Consider the following 20,923-nt stretch of genomic DNA (forward strand, 5'->3'; position numbering starts at 1 on the left):
CTTGTTGTTTCAACTTTTGATATCATTGTAAGTTCAGGGGGGCGGGGTGTCCTCGAGTGCTGGGCTGCTCCAGCTGGGGAGGGAATTCAGTTTGGGAACTGGGGGCTCCAGGCACCAAGACGAGCTGCTGGGGTGGCTGCTTTTGTTTTAAATGTGGACAGTGTTCCTCTTTGGTCTCAACTGGCCGGTTGGGCAAGGAAGAGCAGTGGCAGTTTACCCATATTTACTACAAAAGGGAGTCAGCTGATGTTTTTCTTTTCAGGATGGGGGCTGGATTCTTTCCAAGGACTGGTAGAAGGGAGCTCATTTACAGGCGGGAAGTGCTGCCCTACTCCTACCAATGCAGTTTGAGAGTCAGAGAGAGGAGAGAGAGAGACAGCAAGAGACAGTGAAAGAGGCAGAGACAGAGAGAGAGAAGAGGGTCCGTTATCTGGGGGTTTGGCCATCCTGTCCTTATCTGCTATAATTATTGGGAAGATATTTAAGAGCAAACTCCACATGGAGAATTTTTGAGGGAATTAAAGCTGCTCGCACTGGAATGATCCCTTTTCCCTTTTAGGGGTACTTCTCACATCTCAGCGTTGGGCTGTCTGTCTTAGGGGAAAAAAAGTCCAAAAGTCACACAGCCAGGATGTGACACAAGGTCCCCTTTGTCCTCCCCCACCCCCTTGTCTACAACTGAGTAGCAGGAGATCATCATCATTTTCCCGACACCTGCTTATCAAAATTGTTGGCTCATTCTTTATATAGATCACTCCTGCCTCTGAGGGTGACTGAGAGATAAGCCAGAGCAGGCGGGGGTGGGGGGTGGGGAGGAAGGGGAGGAAGGTAGCCCCAGAGGGAGAGAATAAAGGAAGGAAGCATGGCCCCCGACTGTATTTCATTTGACAAGTGCCCTCCTATTTTATGCCTCAATGGATATAATAATGAAGGTGATGGCGATAGATCCAGAAAGCATTAAAACAAAAATCTGTCCATGGTTAACAGAGCCCAGGTCCATCACCCCAAGACATGGAAAGCACGGTTCATACCTTCCTCACAAAAGAGAAAGGGAATTGATAGATGTTCCGAGATGATGAACCAGTTAAAACTTGGCAGAAACATGCCAGGATCAGACACCGCTGCAGACAACAGCGGTAAAGACTGAAAAGAAGTCGGCACCCCTGGACTTCAGAAATGTAGTTAAAAGGAGTTCGCATCTGGAGGGAGGGTGTGAAACAGCTAAGATTCAGGACTGGAACCAAAAGGGCCTGGATAGGTAATGATCGTGAGCCTATCGAGCAATAAGTGCAGGCAGAGGTGTCAGAAGGGTGGGGATTTATTTACAGAAACAGAGATTTATGATAGCGACATAGGCCAGGCTATCACCAGCAGAAATTATGGAAGGGTTATCCTTTGAAAACCAGAGCAGATTTTGTACTAGGAAGGGTAGGAAATGAGCTGCATGTCACTGCAGGCTACAAGAATTTAGCCTCTCTTGAGTAACAATTGGCCAGAACGCTCCAGAAGCTCCCTGTCCTTCATAAACTAATTGCAAGAAATCCTTGCACTACAAATTTGTTGTTGTTCAGTCATTTCAGTTGTGTCCAACTCTGACCCCTTGTGGGGTTTTCTTGGCAGAGATACTGGAGTGGTTTGCCATTTCCTTCTCCAGCTCATTTGATGAGGAAACAAGCAAACAGGGTTAAGTGACCTGTCCAGCGTCACACAGCTAGTGTGTGAGGCCAGATTTGAACTCAGGAAGATGAATCTTCCTGACTCCAGTCCTGGTACTCTATCCACTGCACCACCTAGCTAACTCCCAAATATCCTTTAGTCAAGTAATCGACTGTACTGCGACCAGAGCATTATCCCAGACGAAGTTGTTGCCTTAAACATAACTGATCCATAAAAATTTGAGAACTTTAGAATAGATGCCACCTTACCTAATGCTCAGGAGCTCCAGTTTATGTGGAATAAAAAGCACAGAGACCCAGCAGAAGAAATCAAACCCATGTGGGAGCCCACTCCCCTGTGGGCTGCAGGAGAATTCCCAAGGATGCCTTCCCTGAGCCTCCAGAAAATGAGTTGGCATTGCAACATGTTTGTCCCATAAGGTCTGCCTAGTAGTTATCTGGACATTAAGCACAAAACAACATGAGTGGGATAGAGATTTGTCCCAGCAGCGTTTCCATCTGAATGCCAGCAAATGTGAGAAGAGAAGGAGAAAAGCAAATGGCTCTCGTGTGTGGAGCCCCGTAAGGTTTGCAGAGGGCCCAGTGTACAGGATCTCGTTTGCTCTAACCTTTGATTCTTTGCTCCAAACAGGAATGATGATAATTCCCATCTATAAAGGGCTTTATAGTACGCCAGCTCTTTATGGGTACAAAGAGCTTTTAGACGTTGATTCATTTGAGACTGGAAATAATTGTGTGATGTAAGTAGTGGGAGGTGTGTGTCCACAGGCTGATCATGTATTTTTCTCTATAAAATGGCATGGATAGAGACATCTAGGTGTAGTGGACAGAAGGGTGGCCTCTGAGTGAGGGAGGTGGGTCATTTGACGTCTCTCAGTGCCCCAGACACTCTCAGTTTGCTGATGAGTTGTTGACCAGCTCCTGCTTGGTGCAAAGGTTTTGACAAAAGGATCTCTCTATTGATGGAATAACGGCATTTGGACCAAGAAAATTAAGTGCAAAGAGAGGAGGGATGCCTCTAGTTATCGGTAGGGCTCTGGTGAGGCAGTGTCTGTAGTTGTAAGCCGCAGATGCTCTGATGCTTCAGGTTCAAAGCTGGAACGAGATGGGAGCCACTGGCCACTGCCTCACAAAAGGAGGTTGACTGAATCATGGCATCCCAAGGGCGGCCCGCCAGGGGCCAGCACTGATTCCTCTGGCCGTTGCTTCTGGGCCTCCGAGTTGGCCACACTGGTGCACTGCTCAGAAGTCAGAGAGGAGGCTCTGGCTTTTTGTACTTGAGGCACCAGGAAGCTGCACCAGTCATGCTCACTCCCCTGAGCCAGATGGGCCGAGTATCTATATTGGGCAGACTTTCCTCTTGTTTGTGCCCAAGGTGTGAGGGAAGCCTTGAGCCAGTCATTATGTCTATTGCCATGGTGTGAGATCAGCGATATTATCATAATGCTATTTCAGTCTGTAAGCACTACAGGATGCGCCACCATCTGAGAGCTCATGAGGCTCCTTCCCATTCCATCTTCTTATTCTTCCCCATAGATGGGCTCGGGGTATAATGTTCCTCGTGGAAGCTGGAGTATTTCTGGGCCAGCCCCGCCTGCCCCCGGCACCCCCCCCCCACCCCTGTCCTGTCCCCAGTGCTTCAGGCAGGACAAGCCCAGCTGCACATGCATTCCATATGACTATATGAGGTATATTTTTAGGGGCAGCTGTTTGGGGCCGTAGGCTTTGGTCATCTGGAGAAAGGAGATCAAAGAACCATTCCCCCAGACCCACCCTGTTCCCCCTGACTATCAGGATCTCCAGGAGAGATTGGGGCGGGGTTGGGGGGGGCACGAGTAATTTGTCTTTCTGGACCTGAGATGGTTCTTAGAAAAACAGGGGAGAGTTGGGGAAAGAGGAAAGTATTTAGGGCCACTAGCGCTTGTGAAAGGCAAGGAGAAATCGTCAGTGACATTAAGCTTTGGGGCTGTCAATTTGCTCTTGGTTTGCCTCAGTTTCATCCCCTGTAAAATGGAGGGGGTTTGAAAATATATATGTTTGCATTCCCAGTGCCCAACACATAGTGAGCACTTAGCAATGCTTGTTGAGAGTTTGAATTCTGAGATTCTTTCTTTGTTTCTTTGTTTCTTTCTTTTTGTGGGGCAATTGGGTCTAAGTGACTTGCCCAGGGTCACACAGCTAGTAAGTATCAAGTGTCTGAGGCTGGATTTGAACTCAGGTCCTCTTGAATCGAGGGCCAGGGCTTTATCCACTGTGCCACCTAGCTGCCCCTGAGATTGTATTTTAGTTTCCATTAGGGGTCTTTATTTGAGGAATGAATGCTAGTACTTGAACTTGGGTCAATAATATGAGTTTGGATTGTGACACTGTGACCTTGGGTGAATCATTTAATCTCTTGGGCTCTCCCTTCTCTCATTCCTTAACTTGGGGATTGGTCTAGATGACTTCTGGAATCCAATTCAATCAATCTGGATAAAGCACCTACTATGTACCAGACTGTGTCAAGCACTGGGGTTACAATTAATAAGAAGAAAGACAGTTCTGTGTTCAAGGGGTTTACAGTCTAAAGGAGGCAGGGAAAGGGGATGAAACTCATGTTCCATGGAGTTGAAACCAGGCTGAGCAGCAGATGCCAAGTGGCGAGCTAAGAGTCCAGTTTCTGCCTTCTATTTCAAAGCAAGGCTTTGGGGGGAGTTTGGCCCTCTGCCCTCCAGCCCTCCAGTCAGAGGAGAGAGGAGGCTGGGAGGAACAGACAGTATCAGTCACTGATCATTAATCAGCATATCATTGATTTAGAGTAAGCTATCTACTCTGATCTCCTCATTTTACAGATGAAGAAACTGAGGCCCAGGGAGGTTAAATGATTTGCCCAAGGTCATCCAAGTGGTGGAGGTGGGATTTGAACCCAGGTCTTTGCTACATAACCAGGGCCCTTTCTGTTATAGCATAACTAGGAAAAAAGGAGGAGAATTGGCAAAATTGTCACAGTCACGCTTAGTGGCTAGATTATGAAGACTTATTTTATACTTCATGTAACTTCCTTTCTCGAATTTCCACGTCGTCATTCTTTTTTAGTATAACTAAATCTCCAGACGAGGACATTCTTTTTTGGAAGTGTTGAGTGTAAAGGACTTATACCTTCTGCATGCAGCCATACCCTCATTCCTTCCTTCTGAGCATCCATTCAGGTTCAGCTAAAGGCCCCCTCCCTCCTTAGAACTCTTTCTGGCCCCTTCAACCTTAAGTGGTCACCCATTTTTCTGAATTACCACAGCATTATAATCCAGCCTTTCAGAACTATCAGAGAGCTGGCTGGTCAAATAGATGTACAAGATAAGGAATAAAACCTTTTTTTTTTTTTTAATTAATTAATTAATTATTTTTTGTGGGACAATGGGGGTTGTGACTTGCCCAGGGTCACACAGCTAGTAAGTGTCAAGTGTCTGAGGCTGGATTTGAACTCAGAAACTCCTGAATCCAGGGCCGGTGCTCTATCCACTGCTCTACCTAGATGCCCCAGCACCAGTATTCTCCTAGTGGTGCATGGCTACAAATTATGGAAGGGATAGTCAATTAGTAAACATTTATGAAGCACCTACTACGTGCTAGGCAATGTGGTTAGTGCTGGGGATACAAAAAGAAGCAGAAGACAGTCTCTGTCCTCAAGATGCTTACAATCTAATACAATCTTCTCCAAAGAAGGGAAATTGCTGACCATCCAGAGGGCCATGGAGGAGGATGTGGCGGGCAAGAGGAGGCTGCAGCACCTTCCAGACGATGAAATAGGAGGGAGGATGGAAAGTGGAGGCGGACTGGTTAGAGGGTGAGAGTGAGGGACAATGGATGCTCAGCCCAATTGGCTCCTTCAGTTTTCTATCTGGACCCAGTTTTTTGTCTAGTTCTTTGTCTGTTGATAAAACTCAGGGGAGTCTCGCAGCCTGCTGGGTAGAAAATGTATGGCAGATTTATGGAAAGCCATGGACAACAAAACTCACACAGGATAGGTGGACAGAGATGAGTTGCGATCTACACCATTGGAGGGACTACCTCCATCATGGATTTCATTGGAATAGGGACTGGACCAGTTATTTCACTGATACAGGGAACTTGGGGTTGAGGAAATTCCCTTCCCCATGCAAGGTCAGCATCCTACTCTTTTAGAGTTTTTTTTCCTTCCTCTGAAACATTTATCTATCTATCTATCTATCTATCTATCTATCTATCTATCTATCTATCTATCTATCTATCTATCTGTCTGTCTGTCTGTCTGTCTGTCTGTCTGTCTGTCTGTCTGTCTGTCTGTCTGTCTATTTATTTATTTATTTAGAATTTTGAGTTCCAAATTCTATCCCTCTCTCATTCCCTCCCTCCCTCCCTTCTTTTAGAGTCTTAAAGAGCTACCTGGGCCCTTGAGTGGTTGTGACTTACTCAGAATCATGTCCATAGCAGGATTTGAACTCAGGTCTTCCTGGATCTAAGGCTGACTCTTTGTCCATTATACATGCTGTAAAATTATTGAAAAAAAATAATTGTCAAAGCTCTTGCTTTTTAAAAAATGCCCAGGGTGATCCAGGGAGCATAAAGAATATTAAAACATTAACCAAAACCACTTCTCTGGACTTGGGTTTCCAGCACCTTGAACAGTGCCTGGAGTGTAGGAAGGACTTGGTAAATAATTGTGGATTGATCAATTCCTTCCTTGGAGACCACTGATGCCAGTTCTTTCTGGTGATGCTACATGCATTTCATTTTGTTGCACAACTTTCCCTCTATATCTGTAACTATCTTGAAATAATTTTATACATTTGGCATGTGTACACACATATGTATATGTACATGTATTTCCATGTATATGTATGTATGTGGTATATAATCACCCACATGTAATCCATAATCACTCAAAGGAATATAGTCTATCCATCCATACAGAGAAGACCAAGTGGATGGAAAATAGTCTTTCCCAGATTTCTCCATGCATTTGGATGGATTCTCTGTAGAGCTTGCCCAACCAACAGTATGTAAATATGGAACAAAGAGTGTAGACAGACAAATAGCTGAGGTCAGAGTTGAATCACAAAAGGAGAAACAATTTGGCTTGGTTTTCAGGAGATTGCTTCACAAATTTGCGTGCCATCCTTGCGCAGGGGCCATGCTAATCTTCTCTGTATCATTCCAATTTTTTAGTATATGTGCCGCCGAAGCGAGAACAGCTTTCAGGAGATTGCAAAGCTCTCTCTACCCTTTGGCTCACTTTTCCAATACTGACGTTCTCTCCAAAGGACTTTTTGATAGTGAGACCTGGAACACTGCTTCTTCTAAGAATGAAAGATGGGCACTACACAGAGGGTAGTCTACAACTTATAACCAGTGAGAAAAAGACGGAACTTTTGGGAGAACACGGGATAAGCATGTCAAAGGATGGGCCGGCATGGGTAGGGTGTGTTCTGTATCCTTGGAAGGAACTCAGGAATAGATGAGATCATTGATCGATTTTGGTATTTAAGCTTGTCCATCAAGTCCACCGGCATTCATTAAGTGCCTACTATGTGCTGGGTACTATGCTAAGCACTGAAGGTATGAAAGTTTGTGTGTGTGTGTGCGCTTGTGTCTAGGGGTGTATGTTTGAGCTTTCTCAATATCCCTTCAGAAAATTGCTTGACTAGCCAGTGTTGAGAATTCTTGCCTTGTGCATATCAACTGGCATATAATAGGTGCTTAATAAATGCTTGTGGAGCTTGTGTCCTTTCTTAGGGGTCCAGGAGGATGAATACAGATTTGTGGCAGTATTTGGTTTTGTCCAAATCTGAATTTACAATGAACATTGATAGGGAGGGAGAGCCAGGAGGCTGAAGGAAGCTGCCTCTCTCTTGACCTTAATGAAGCATCTTCCTGGTGGTGGGTTTTGGAAGAAGAGAGGAAATCCCCATTACAGCACAACTGACTTTCCTGCCTCTTCCTGGGGATTGGTGTGGGGTTCTCCCTGGGCTAATCCCATCCAGATGAGAAATCAAATGCAGATGCTGGTGTTTTTCCTCAAAAACAAGCCCTGCCCAGAGAGAGGACGTTCCATGTTCATACTTCCATATGGCCTGGGGTGACCCAACAAGCCGTGGATAATGACAGATGGGAGAAGGGTCTGAGCTGAGTCACTCAGAGGACCCAGGGAGAGCAGTTTGCAAGTTCAGTCTCCCCAGAGCCTGGGCCACCCACCCCCCTACTGGGATTCCCGTTGCTCTAGGCCTAGCAGAGGGTTAGGCGTTCTCCTTGAGAGACCAGAAGGGGCAGCTACTGGAGGCCTTGGGTGGCCATATGTCTGGTGGGGAGGGTCGGGCTTAGAGCCGGGCGCTTACCAGTGGATCCCGAGCTCCAGCAGCCCAAGTCACAGCTCTTCTGTGCCACTTCCCTCCATGGCCTCCTGTCAAACAACCGGTGGGAGGCTGGCTGGGGCCTTCCTCTCAGTACTGTGCAAATGCCAGTGGGAGGCCTGGGCTGCCCATGGCTGAGTCTTTGACCTTCCCTTCTTTTCACTCCATTTGCATCTCTCTTCATTGGCATCCTTCGGGCACGGTCCCTAGGTCACTTTTCATTTTTGATGTCACAAAGTGCCTTACACAGTGCTTGGGCACCTAAAAGGTGCTTAATTAATAACTGCTGATTAATTGTACTCATGCCCTCCATGCTCTTGGAGTGAGCCTTGACTTGGCATTGCTGGAATTAGAGTCAGGAAGACACAAGTTCAAATCCTGCCTCAGACACTTACTAGCTATGCTTCTCCGGGCAAATCACTCAGCCTGTCCCAGCCTCGGATTACTCATCTGTAGAATGGAGATATTAATGTCATCTACCTCACAGGGTGGCTGTGAGATTCGAACCAAGTGAGATAATGTATGTAAAGGGCTGTGTCAGTGCTAGTGATTGATGATGACGTAGACGGAAGAGGGATTCATTACATGATGTTAGGCATTGAGCTGAATGTTGGGAATGCTCACACAAGCAGACAGAATGGTCCCTGAACTCCAGGATCTCACGTCTGGTAGTGATAATCACTTAATATATTTTAAGTACTTAATACGGAACTGTTGAAGATTCGCCTACGTCTGGACCAGTTGTGGGGCGTGGCCTGGGTGGGCAGTGGGGGAAGGGCCTTGTGCAGACCCCTGAGTTGTGGGCAGTGGAAGGACACTGGCTGGGCCTCTGGTATCTGGGCCCAGCCTCCCTTGGGCAGTGGAATGGCCCCTGGTAGCTCGTGTGAAAGCTGTGTGGGAGGCTTTATTAGTCACAGATCACACTTGGACTTACATTCTGTGCTGACCTAGAGCTAGGGTTATGGTGCATATTCAGGTTTGCAGAGCACTTGGTGTAAACCCAGGGACGCAGGTGCTGCTATTATCTCCATTTTACAGTTGGGGGAAACTGAGGAAGAGAGATGTCCAGTGACTTAACCAGGGTTATAGTGTTAGTAAGTGTCTGAGGCTGGATTTGAACTCAGGTCTTCCTGGCTCCAGGCACCAGGGTCTGTCTGCTGGGCCACAGGCAGCCTTTGAGCTGAGTCTTCTAGGAAGCCAGGGAGAGGTTGATGAGGAGGGAGACATGGGGGAGTTAAGCCATATGCTGCTCCAGTCTCTAAACCCAGGCCTTTTCCCTCATCCCACAATGCCCTGCTTCCCAAACCTTACTGTGCAGGGATGTAACACTGGGGCTCCTGGGATGCTGGGGCCTCCAGGAGGAGGAGGAGGAGGCCAGGGCCCCAGCAATGGGGAACAGCCTCCCCAGGGTCACCCGGGGAGGCAGCAGCAGAGCAGGGACCAGAAAACCCAGAGCTGACTTGAGGCCAGTCCGGTTCTTTCCACCACACCCAGGCTGAAGAATTCATATTGTTCAGCTCACTTTGGCAAACTTCTGAGAGTAGAACTAACCAGGAAAATCCCTGTGTTGGCTGGTCACTGGGTAGAGTGGCTGGCCACAGCCGCTTCTTTTCCCTCCTAGCAAAGCCCAGGGCATTAGAGCCCAGGACTCGGGGTGGGGAGTTGCCCTGCTCCGCATGGGCACCGTTCATGCAGAGCTAATGAGCCAGCCTGAGACAGGTCAAACCCCCCTCACTCACTGCCTGCGGGGGCTTGGGAGGGAGCCCTTGGCATGAGTGAAGCCATAAATGACTGGTTGTGGCCAGCTGAGGGCAGAGGAGGTAAGGAGGCTCACTCCCTAGCATCCAGGGTGCCTCAGAGCTCATGGATGGGGAGAAGCTTGCTCTGTCTCTCTCTCTCTGTCTCTCCCTCCCTCCCTTCCTTCCTTCTTTCCTTCCTTCCTCCCTCCCTCCTTCCTTCCTTTCTTCTTCCCTTTTTTCTTTAGTGAGGAGAGCTATAGAGTGACCAGAAACACTAAAAGCCAGGGCCCTGATGGAACTCCAGTGCTACCCACATCAGGCCTGGGGAAGGAAGGTGACTTAGGTGTCTGGTGGAGGGACGGGCTGCTCCCCCAAAGAGGGCCTCCCACAGGGGAAAGATGCTTAACTGGGGGACACTCCAGCTCCTCCTGCCTCTATTTGTGAAGCACTGTTGTGGCTGTAATAAAAGGAAAGGAATCCTGTCTGGAGAAAAAAAAAATTACCTTGGCTTTAGAGGAAACTCATCTTTTTCATTATGAAATGTAACTTTCTAAGCAGGATCTTGATGTAAGCAGACCTGGGGGGTGCCTTAAAATCAACACTGCACAGGCACACGTGCACACGTGCATACATGCCCTCCAGACATACATGCATGCATACATGCACACACATATGCATGCACATGCACACACACTGCATTTTCCTTGTGTAGAAACAATTCGATCAGAACCGTTGGAAGTGTTTTTGTAACCACTGTGATAACATGTCCTGTCCTCTGGTGTCAGGAACTACTGGTTTTTCAAGCTGTTTGGGGAAAATAAATCTCTCATGTTGCTGATTTATGAACCTATGGCCAATCTAAGGAGCCAAAATAAACGTGAGATTAAAGTGAGTCAGTTTAGATTCAACAAGCATTGAAACCATGCAACCTTGTGAGCCGTGGGCTGGGCGCTGGGTGGGAAGGGCGGGCGGGCAACCATGCGACACAGAGCCAGCCAGGAGGCCTGCAGTACTGAGCAGCATGGCAGTATTTCGGCAGTGTTGAAATATTTGCAAAGTGCTTTATATATTGTTACCTCCTGACACCTTATTAAGTAGGGGCTGGGGAGAGAGAGACAGAGAAAGAGAGAGAGACAGAGACAGAGACAGACAGAGAGAGGGGGGAAGAAGAAGGAGGAAGAGGGGGAGGAGAAGGAGGAGGAAGAGGAAGGAAGAGAGAGAGGAAAAGGGAGGGAGAAGGAGGGAGGAGGAGAGACATTAAGTGACCTGCCCTGGTGTGCACAGATAAGTATTTAAGCTGGATTTGAACTCAGGTCTTCTTGACTTCCTGTTCAGCATTCTATCCACTGTACCACCTAGTTGCCTAAGAATGAATAATTATAGATATTTATAGAGAACTTGACAACTCCTCTTGATCCTCACAATAAGCCTGTGAGGTAGATTCCATAAGTGGTACTAGTCTGCTTTTAGAGATGAGGAAACTGAGACTTAGGAGCTAAGAGGGTCATACAACTAGTGTCAAGTGTCTGAGACTGGATTTGAACTCAGGTCCTCCTGACTCGAGGGCTGGTGCTCTATCCACTGTGCCACCCAGCTGCCCCTGGGGCAGCATTTCTTGCATGGCTGTTTAACAACAGGAGTCCTCCTGGCCCTTTGGAATGGGACAGGGAGATAGTTCAGGCTGCTAGGATGGGGGTGTGGCCCGGGCATCACCATCTGGGGCCTCTTTCAGGCAGGGCAGGTGTTTTTCTAACTTGGGTTCTCAAAGATGTTATCTCCCATTCCTCTAATGCTGCTTAGAGGGTTTCTATATATACACTTTCTTTTTTTCTTTTTCTTTTTTTTTTAGTGAGACAATTGGGGTTAAGTGACTTGCCCAGGGTCACACAGCTAGTAAGTGTTAAGTGTCTGAGGCAGGATTTGAACTCAGGTACTCCTGACTCCAGGGCGGGTGCTGTATCCACTGCAGCGCCACCTAGCTGCCTCTATACACTTTCTTATGTGATCCAGTGACCAAAGAGTAGGGCGTGGAAAGGATGACTTTATTTTCTCAACTCAGGCAAAATGGTCACCATTTATTGGCTTTTTGTTTTAAACGCTTATTACAACTGGAGAAGGGAGCTGGCTTCACTGTTAGGAAGGCCCGGGTTCAAGTCGAACACTGAATCAGCAGCATACTAGTTACAATGCCTTACATTTTGTATATTAATCCATCGTGAATATTGTGCCACCGTCCTCTGGAGCCTCTGTCTCCTCATCTGTTAAATGGGAGCAGCACCTACCTTGTGTTAACTTCTCTAGTGGGATGATGAAGCACTTTGCAAAGGGCTGTGGAAATGCTAATGACTATTTTAGAAACTGAGGCTTATATTGGTGGAGTGAGTGTCTTGGCCAGGCTCCCACACCTAAATCACTTGGAGAGGCTCTGTTCTGAGCTTGGGCCTCTGGCTGCTGGCTTTGCATCCTGTTGTCCCAGTAACGGGATTTTTGTTTCTGCTTCTGTAAACAGATCTGCTGTTATATCTCATCTGCTTGTTCTGTGTCTGTCCACACCACATTTAGTTGGGAAACAATACTTGGCAACAAGGTCTCTATACCCTTTTGTAAAAAAAAAATTTAATTTCTTAAATTTAGTATTTAAAAAAAAAATAATTTAAAAGTATCTTCAAATCATGAACTAGAAAACCATCAAAATCACATTTCCCCACACCGGGAAGATAACGGGGATTCTCTCAATTGTGACTCGACTACATACATTCCTTTTGATGGATAGTTTGGTGAAGTCTTGTTTGAGTGTGGTGATTATTGGACCTGGACTTGGGTGTGTGGCTTAGAACCCAGTTCTGGGTTTGTGGATTCTGCATCTCCGTGGTTTTCAGGCTTCTGTCTTTTTCATTTTCTTTTTTCAAAATTTTTTTTAGTGAGGTAATTGGGGTTAAGTGACTTGCCCAGGGTCACACAGCTAGTAAGTGTAAAGTGTCTGAGGCCTGATTTGAACTCAGGTACTCCTGACTCCAGGGCTGGTGCTCTATCCGCTGTGCCATCTAGCTGCCCCTGGCTTCTGTCTTTTTCTTTGGCTGAATGAAAGGAAAACCAGCCCTGCTACTTACGGGTGTAATCTTGGACAAATCTCTTCACTTCTCCTGGGCCTTGTTTTATCACCTCTAAAATGAACGGGTCCATTAAATAGCCTCTATGCCCCGATCTGGCTCTTTCTCTGGGACCCGGGATCTTCTTCACCTCAGTTTCCTCATCATTGAGTGGGTTGGACTAGAGGCCTCTGAGTTCCCTTCTGGCTCTGAGTATCTGCTGTAGATCCCTAGAGGCAGTGGGAAAGACAGACAGTTGGGAGGCCTCGGTGGGCTGCCGACTGGCTTGTACTCAGAAAGAGAAGCCACCAGAAGAAATAAAGTATTGAACACCTTGTGTAGGTTCCATGACTTTTCCTCTTGCCAAGCCGCCTTGCAGGAAAAGTTCAAGCGTGGATCATAAGCAGAATTCATCAGCCTGTCTGCTAGTTGCCAAGCGGTGTGTAAAATGTGCTTAGCTTTGGATTTTGATGGTCCACCATCTGCAGGTTGGATTGAGAGCACAGGTACTTTTCCCCAGACCTTTGGGTTTAATGCTGTTGGCACAAAAGGGAATATCACTCCCTTGCCATGGGCTGTGGGTTTTCCGAATTTCTGAACCTAGAGAAAATGTTAGGAAAAGAAGACAGTTCCATTTGTTACCTGGGAAGTGTCCTTTTCAGAATTCCGTGCTGGGCTTGGATGGGGCTGGTGCCAGTGTTGTTAGCTGACCCTTCAGGAGGAAGGGCCTTGTACTGCTATATCAACAGCTTCGGGGAATAATTGACCCAAAAGGAAAAATGGGCAAATCTGCATGTTTTAGGGCTGGAGCCAAAATTAATGTTGCCAACCAATAAATAGATAATGGTTCAAGGACAAATGTGAATAATAATTGCTCTTTCTTGGCCTGTAAGGACACATTTGTTCCAATGTAAGGAGGGCAGAGTCCTTGAGTTATCTTGGGCCCCTGCATTGGATTTAAGTTAATTCAGCCAGAGCAAATTCAGTTTGTAGCTGTTTCATCTACTGTGGGCAGGTATCTCACCCAGTCTCCCTTAAACCAATGAATTTATCAGGGTGGTCGTTCAGTTGTTTTCAGTTGTGTCCAATTCTCCATGACCCCATTTGGTGTTTTCTTTCTTTCTTTCCTTTTTTAAAAAATTTTTTGCAGGGCAATGAGGGTTAAGTGACTTGCCCAGGGTCACACAGCTAGTAAATGTCAAGTGTCTGAGGCCGCATTTGAACTCAGGTCCTCCTGAATCCAGGGCCGGTGCTTTATCCACTGTGCCACCTAGCCACCACCCCCTCCCCCCTTTGCTGTTTTCTTGGCAAAGATTCTGGAGTAGTTGCTCACCTCCTTCTCCAGTCCATTAGAGATGAGGAAACTGAAGCAAAGAGGGCAAAGTGACTTGCCCAGGGTCACATAGCTACTAAGTGTCTGAGGCTGGTTTTGAACTCATGTAGATAAGTCTTCCTGACTTCAGGCCTGATGCTCTGTGCACTATACTGCCACCTAACAGCTCCCAAGCCAAGCAATAAAGTGACCCACCAGTAAAAACCAATTTCCATTTGGTGGTTTTCTTTAGAGAAATAGAAACTGTTTTAACAACAGTTTTTAAAATCAGGAACAGAGAACATAATACTTTATTAAAATAAATATGGCGCATTAAAGTAATTCACTTTCTTTTTTTGGTGAGAAAAATGTTGGAAAGTATTGTCTAGGATTGAGAAACAAAGGAGGGGCAGCTAGGTAGCGCAGTGGATAAAGCACCGGCCCTGGATTCGGGAGGACCTGAGTTCAAATCCAGCCTCAGACACTTACCACTAGCTGTGTGACCCTGGGCAAGTCACTTAACCCCAATTGCCTCTTAAAAAAAAAAAAAGAATGAAAGAAACAAAGGAGACCAAAGAATTGTAGATTACTCCGATGCCTGCATCCCTTGAACGGTTTCTGCAACAAGTTGGTGAAGGAAACAAGAGTTCATTAGTCACCTGCTGCAAACCAGGCACGTGCTAAGTGCTTTCACAAAAACTCTTTTAATCCTCACAACACCTGTGAAGTAGGTGTTGTCTTCACCCCCATTTTGGAGTTGAGGAAACTGATGCAAACCAAAGCTAAGTGACTTGCCCGGGGTCACCCAGCTAGTCAGTGAGGCCAGATTGAACTCAGGGCCCAGTGCTTTTATCTACTGTGTTGACCCTAAGGAAGACCGGGCATGGCCAAGCACTGAACACCATGAATCAAATGAGTTGGACTCCGTCTTCATAGGAAAGGAGCGGAGAGTTGTTTCCCCTTCACTGCTAGTTAAGCACAAGTTAGGGAAGGGTGAGGATGCCCCAAGCTGACCCTCTTTGCAGGAGCCGAGGAGACACGGAGAGAAGGAGAAGGCATCATCTTCCACGGAAGTGTAGGCAGCACAGATCAGTTGCCAGGAATGTCCTCAGCCAGCGAGATGGTCTCCTCAGCAGGCAGGCAGGAAAGCATGGGAGCCATGGCATGTTAGAGGTTAAGCTCCTGGGAGGAGCGTGGTGGAAAACTGCTCCCTAGGCTGGCATTTTCATGAGAGTCATCTCCCTTTGCATTGAGGGAATCCTAGATAAGGGCCTTATTAACTGGGGCCAGGAAGGCTTTTCCCCAGGCTCTTCCAAAGAGAACCACACTTTACCATCACAATATTGACCCAGAGATATGGGGAACACAAGGTCCCATTGTACTGATTGCTTGTTGGTTGTAAGATAAACATTTGATCCACCAGAGCAAAGCATCACCAAAGGTGCTCTTCCAGAATCATTCAAGATCCCTTGAAGCTAACCCAACAGAGAAATAACCTTGTTCACCCACACTCCAATGGTGATGTCAGGTGAGGTGTTCAACAGACATGTGTGTTGTCCAAAGGCGTTTGCCACAGAAATAGAGGAGATCCCACAGAGCCTATGCACCACGACAGTACATCTGTCTTGGACAGATAGGAGGGAGGTGGGCCGGCTAGGTGGCTCAGTGGATAAAGCACCGGCCCTGGAGTCAGGAGTACCTGAGTTCAAATCCAGCCTCAGACACTTGACACCTACTAGCTGTGTGACCCTGGGCAAGTCACTTAACCCCAATTGCCTTACTAAAAACAAAAAAGAAACAGATAGGAGGGAGGATCATAGAGCAAAGGACATAAAATAAGGAAAATATCTTACAGACCTTAAAACACGACATAAATGCTAGCAGTTGCCATTATTATTAATATTAAAAATAACATCAAAATACTATACATATAAGTAACATACACAGATTTTAATAATGTTTCATTATGCAATACATTTTATATTCACATATTTAATATATGAATATCGAATATAAAACAATACACAACATAATATATATAAAATATACATACAAATTATATAAATAAAATATAACTCCATAGCACCTATAGCATATGAATGTATATTTAACAATGTAGAAAATACATATATATAAAATATAAATATTATAAGTAGAAACAAAATGGATGATGATATAATAATAAATACAGAAGGAAAAGACCTCAGGTGCTATCTGGTCCAACCGCCTCATTTTATAGATAGGGAAACTGAGGCACTGAGAGGTCCTTGTGCTTGCCAAAGTCACACAGCTAGTTGGTGGCAGAGGGAAAATTCAAACTCTAGGTCTTGGTGCCTCTAAGCCCAGAACTCTATCTCCTTGTTACACCTAGCTGACTGGTGCCATCGAGGCTCAAGTACAGACCAATCTGATTTCCACCTGTAGTCATCATCCCAAAGATGTCATGATGACATTTTCAGACATTACTGGGAAGGTCAGAGTCAGTCATTAAGCATTCATTAAATGCCTACTGTGTGCCAGGAACTGTGATAAGAACTTGGTGATACAGAGAGGCAGGGGGCAGCTGGATTCAGGAGGACTTGAGTTCAAATGTGACCTCCTCAGACACTTGACACTTACTAGCTGTGTGACCCTGAGCAAGTCACTTAACCCTCATTGGCCTGCAAAAAACAACAACAATGCAAGGCAAACTCAAAATCTAGCTGGGGAGACCACATGGGAGCAACTTTGTAACAAGGGGACAAATTGGAGATAACCACAGAGGGAAGCCAGGGCAACATTCTGTGCAGACTCTCCCGTCTGTGGCTAGCATAGGGTCACCATTTCCACTGTTTTTGCTAGTTAGATTACAAACTAACTACAGAAAGCCTTAAATAGGATAAATTGTGGAATCAGGAAACCACAATAAAACTATCTCAGCTTGATTAGCCTGATAGGAGGTAGAAGCACAGGCTGGGTATGTATCCCATGTATCCCATGTCTGCCCAACAGCTGATCCACAGGACTTCCCATGAGGGATTTTATCTGGTCAGCATTCTTGTGTGTGTGTGTGTGTGTGTGTGTGTGTGTTTGTGTGTGAGAGGCAATTGGGGGGTAAGTGACTTGCCCAGGGTCACACAGCTAGTAAGTGTTAAGTGTCTGAGGCCCTATTTGAACTCAGATCCTCCTGAATCCAGGGCCAGTGCTCTATCCACTGCGCCACCTAGCTGCCCCTGGTCGGCATTCTTAATGCTGTTTATTGAGACTTTTTGTGTTGGTCAATCAATTTTCCCAGAATCCTCGTTTTCTGGACCTGGACGACCACTTGTATACCCCCACAAGACATTTTCTTGCACCATTGGCAGGGTTAATATTTATAAGAGCCCAGGGCTAGTCTTGATGGATGGACTTGGGAGCAGGCCAGTATTTTTAAAGGCATTTTAGAAGTAGTTAATACCTACGTTGGCTCTCTTCGAGAACAAAAGATAAAACAAAAACAATGCTATGCACAGATTTGTTTCTCCCTGCCACAGTCATTGGAATCAGGTCAGGTTTGGGTTTGGGGGGGGGCTGTGTAGCTTTAAGGAATAGAAGTCATCAGCATATATCTTCCCTTAGGTCATTTCAGATGCTGGTCAGAACTCTGGTTTACATAATTAACTGTATTAACAAGGGTAATATAAAGGTGAACTTCTACCTCATCCCTGTCCAAATTTGGAAAAAACCATATAGGGAAAAAGAGCCCTGGGTTTAGAGGGGGAGGATTTTGAGTTCGTGCCTTGATACTCCGATAAATAGGGCGTTTGTTACATGCTCCCTTTGTGCCAGCCCCTGGGGGTACAAGTAAGAGTGAGGTACACACTCCTTGCTGTCAGGGAGCTCCCACTCTAATGTAGAAGACAACGTGTGAGGGTACCCAGGAGGCGAGGCAGGAGGGATCCAAGAAGTCCCGAGGAGGCTTAGAACGGGCATGAGAAGGTCAAAGCTGCCCTATCCCAGGTTGGTTTCTGGGAGTGTGTGGGAGGGGGTGGGCAGTCCAGTTTTCAGATAAGGAAGGAGAAGTGGAGGGGTTAGTGTTGGTGGAAACATCTGGGAAGTGACCTTGGCGAAGGCAGCCTCATTCTTTCTTCTGAAAAGGAGAGGGTTGGATGACCTCCCAGGGCTTTCAACATTTAGTGGTACAGTAGCCTCTGAATGAATGAGGTGATGTTGTGCCAAGGTTGGCACACATCACAAAGCCCTTCCTTATCGAGTATGCCTGAAGATCCTGGAACTCAAAGCATCCAATGGTCAAATGTACACTGGGTCTTTCTGCAGTCTCTGTGTGGCCCGGTGGTGCAAGAGGGCTGGATTTGGAATCTGGAAGGCCCTGGGTTCAAACGCCACCACAAACATTTATTCATCGTGTGATCCTTGCCAAGTTATCTTACCTCACTTTCCCCATTGTAAAACAGATACAATCGCACCTGTGGTACCTGTCATAAAGGGTCACTGTGGGCTCAAAGGGGAGAAGGTGATGAAAGGTGTCCTGCACTGCCAGTGACTAGTGGATAGAGCCTTGCAATTGGGGTCAGAAGACCTGGGTTCAAATCACTTGCTGAGTGACCTTGGGCAAGTCATGTAATCTCAACCTCAGTTTCCTCATCTGTAAAATGAAGATATTAAATAATGACTCCCACTTCATAAAGGACCAAATGAAATTGGTCAATTTAGATTCTATGTATTGCATAAATAGTGTTTTGCAAGCCTTAAAGCACTTTCTAAAGGCTGACTGCTATTATTATTATAATAAAATGATTATTGCAATTAATAATTAGATGCGTGAAAGCATTTCCTAACGGTTAATGGCTATTGTTATTAGTATAATAATACAAGTTCTAATATCGCGTATTTTATAATTATGATGAATAATAATCACATCCTTTAAACCTCTTTCTAAAAGGTAGTGGCTATTGTGATGGATATTATGATCATTATAATATACAATGTATAATTGTATTGTAATATTATAACCATGATTCTTGCAATTAATAATGACATGTCTAAAGCATTTTCTAAAGGTTAATGGCTATTGTGATGGATATTATAATAATATAGATTACAACTATGTCATCCTTTATTATAAAATGATTGCTGTATTTAATACTCGCATGCCTTAAAGCATTTTCGAAAGGCTAACTGCTATTGTCATTACTATGACAACAACAACAATAATAATGGTTGTTTGGGGAGACAGCATGGTGAAGTGTAAAGAATATGAGACCCTGGGTTCAAATCCTGCCTTGGACGCTATTTGTGGGTCACTTCGCCTCCTTGGGTGTCAAATGAGGACCTTTCTAGCCCCAGACCTAGGACCCTATTACTCCCTCTCCCAGACCCTAAAAGAAATGGATCCCCCTGGGGGAGGGAGTAAAAAGCTCTACTTTAATTTACCACAACCCCACAAAATACAGATCGCTGCAAAGACACCCCAAATCTCCCTTGTAGGGAGAATGGAAGGAAGGAAGTGTGAGCTAGCCTGGGACAACAAGCCTGGAGTGTCCGCTGCCTGCCTGGGCTCCGACCCCTGACAATAGAGAGAGCCCAGGCGATGAGTGAGCTCAGAGCAAACAAACCCCACACACTTGGCGTCGCCATGGAGACCGCGATGCGTCAGCTCCTGGGAGCCGGCTCACAAAGCGGGGCCAGGGAGGCCATGAAAAGCGATCGGCTGTTTCTGTTGGCTGGGAAGTGAGTTCCGCTGATTCCCAGAACAAAGCCCTGCTCCCGAGCCGGGCTTAAACAGTGAATATTTATGAGCACAGAAATTGATCCTCAAGCCATCAGGCTGCGCCTCCACAGCGAACTCAGGCTTCCAAGATTTTTGCTCTAGACAGAAGTGTTTAATTAAAAAAAAGTGTTCCAGCTATTCCCCCTTCCCCACAACAATTAAATTAATGTTTGTTTTAAAATCGACACGGAAAGCACAAGCTGTGTTATGTCGGTGCTGATCCTTTTTTTGGGGGGGGGAGGCAGTAAGGGTTAAGTGACTTGCCCAGGGTCACACAGCTGGTTATGTCAAGTCTCTGAGGGTCGCATTTGAACTCAGGTCCTCCTGAATCCACAGCTGGTGCTTTATCCACTGCACCACCTAGCTGCCCCTAGTGCTGATCCTTTCTTAAGGACCCCAGGTTAGTTTCTGTGAGTCATTCGGGGAGGGAGGGGTTGACCTGGCTTCTTTGCTAAAGTCTGTTACCTTGTGAGATAGTGAGGTCTCTGTCATTGGAAGTATTGTGAGTGTGCATGTGATGTTGTGGAGCAGGGTCTTGCAGTGGGTGGGAGGTGAGACCCGTCGGATTCCATTCTAATCTCTGAGATGTAACAGAATTGGCGAGGGGGGAGGGCAGGGAGAAGGGGAGATGAAGGGGAAGGAGGCTTGTTGGAGAAATTGAGGACCAAAGCGTGAAGTGACTCGTCCCAGGTTACCCCAGAATATGTGTAATTGTAAAAGATTCAAGTGAAGGTTTTATAACTCCCCCTGAAATTTCGGCATTCTCCAGAAATCTTGGCACTGGACATGGAATGGATGTGACACGGAGGCCATGAGGGTTCGCGGCTGAGTGGAGACACTTGGAGTCCGAGGCGCATTTAGGGTCAGAGCGGGATGATTCTTCAGAGGATCACTGATTGACAGCTGGAAGGGAGCTCAGAAGCCATCCCCTTCATTTGACATATGAGGGAAACTGAGGTCCAGGATGTCATAGGCTATAGGATCCTGGTTACA

The 20,923-nt window shown here is 46.2% G+C and overlaps 1 protein-coding gene and 1 non-coding gene across 3 annotated transcripts in view; one reads left to right on the forward strand and one right to left on the reverse strand.

Annotated features, from left to right (window-relative positions):
* ARHGEF3 (Rho guanine nucleotide exchange factor 3) overlaps positions 1-20,923 on the forward strand; it is a 305,070-nt gene that overhangs the window by 42,234 nt on the left and 241,913 nt on the right. The window lies entirely within an intron of this gene.
* Positions 6,776-6,884, reverse strand: LOC122737641. The gene has a single exon (XR_006354455.1). It is a non-coding gene; the product is annotated as a U6 spliceosomal RNA (small nuclear RNA).

The sequence above is a fragment of the Dromiciops gliroides genome, chromosome 1 (assembly GCF_019393635.1).
Source record: "Dromiciops gliroides isolate mDroGli1 chromosome 1, mDroGli1.pri, whole genome shotgun sequence".
Classification (NCBI taxonomy): domain Eukaryota; kingdom Metazoa; phylum Chordata; class Mammalia; order Microbiotheria; family Microbiotheriidae; genus Dromiciops; species Dromiciops gliroides.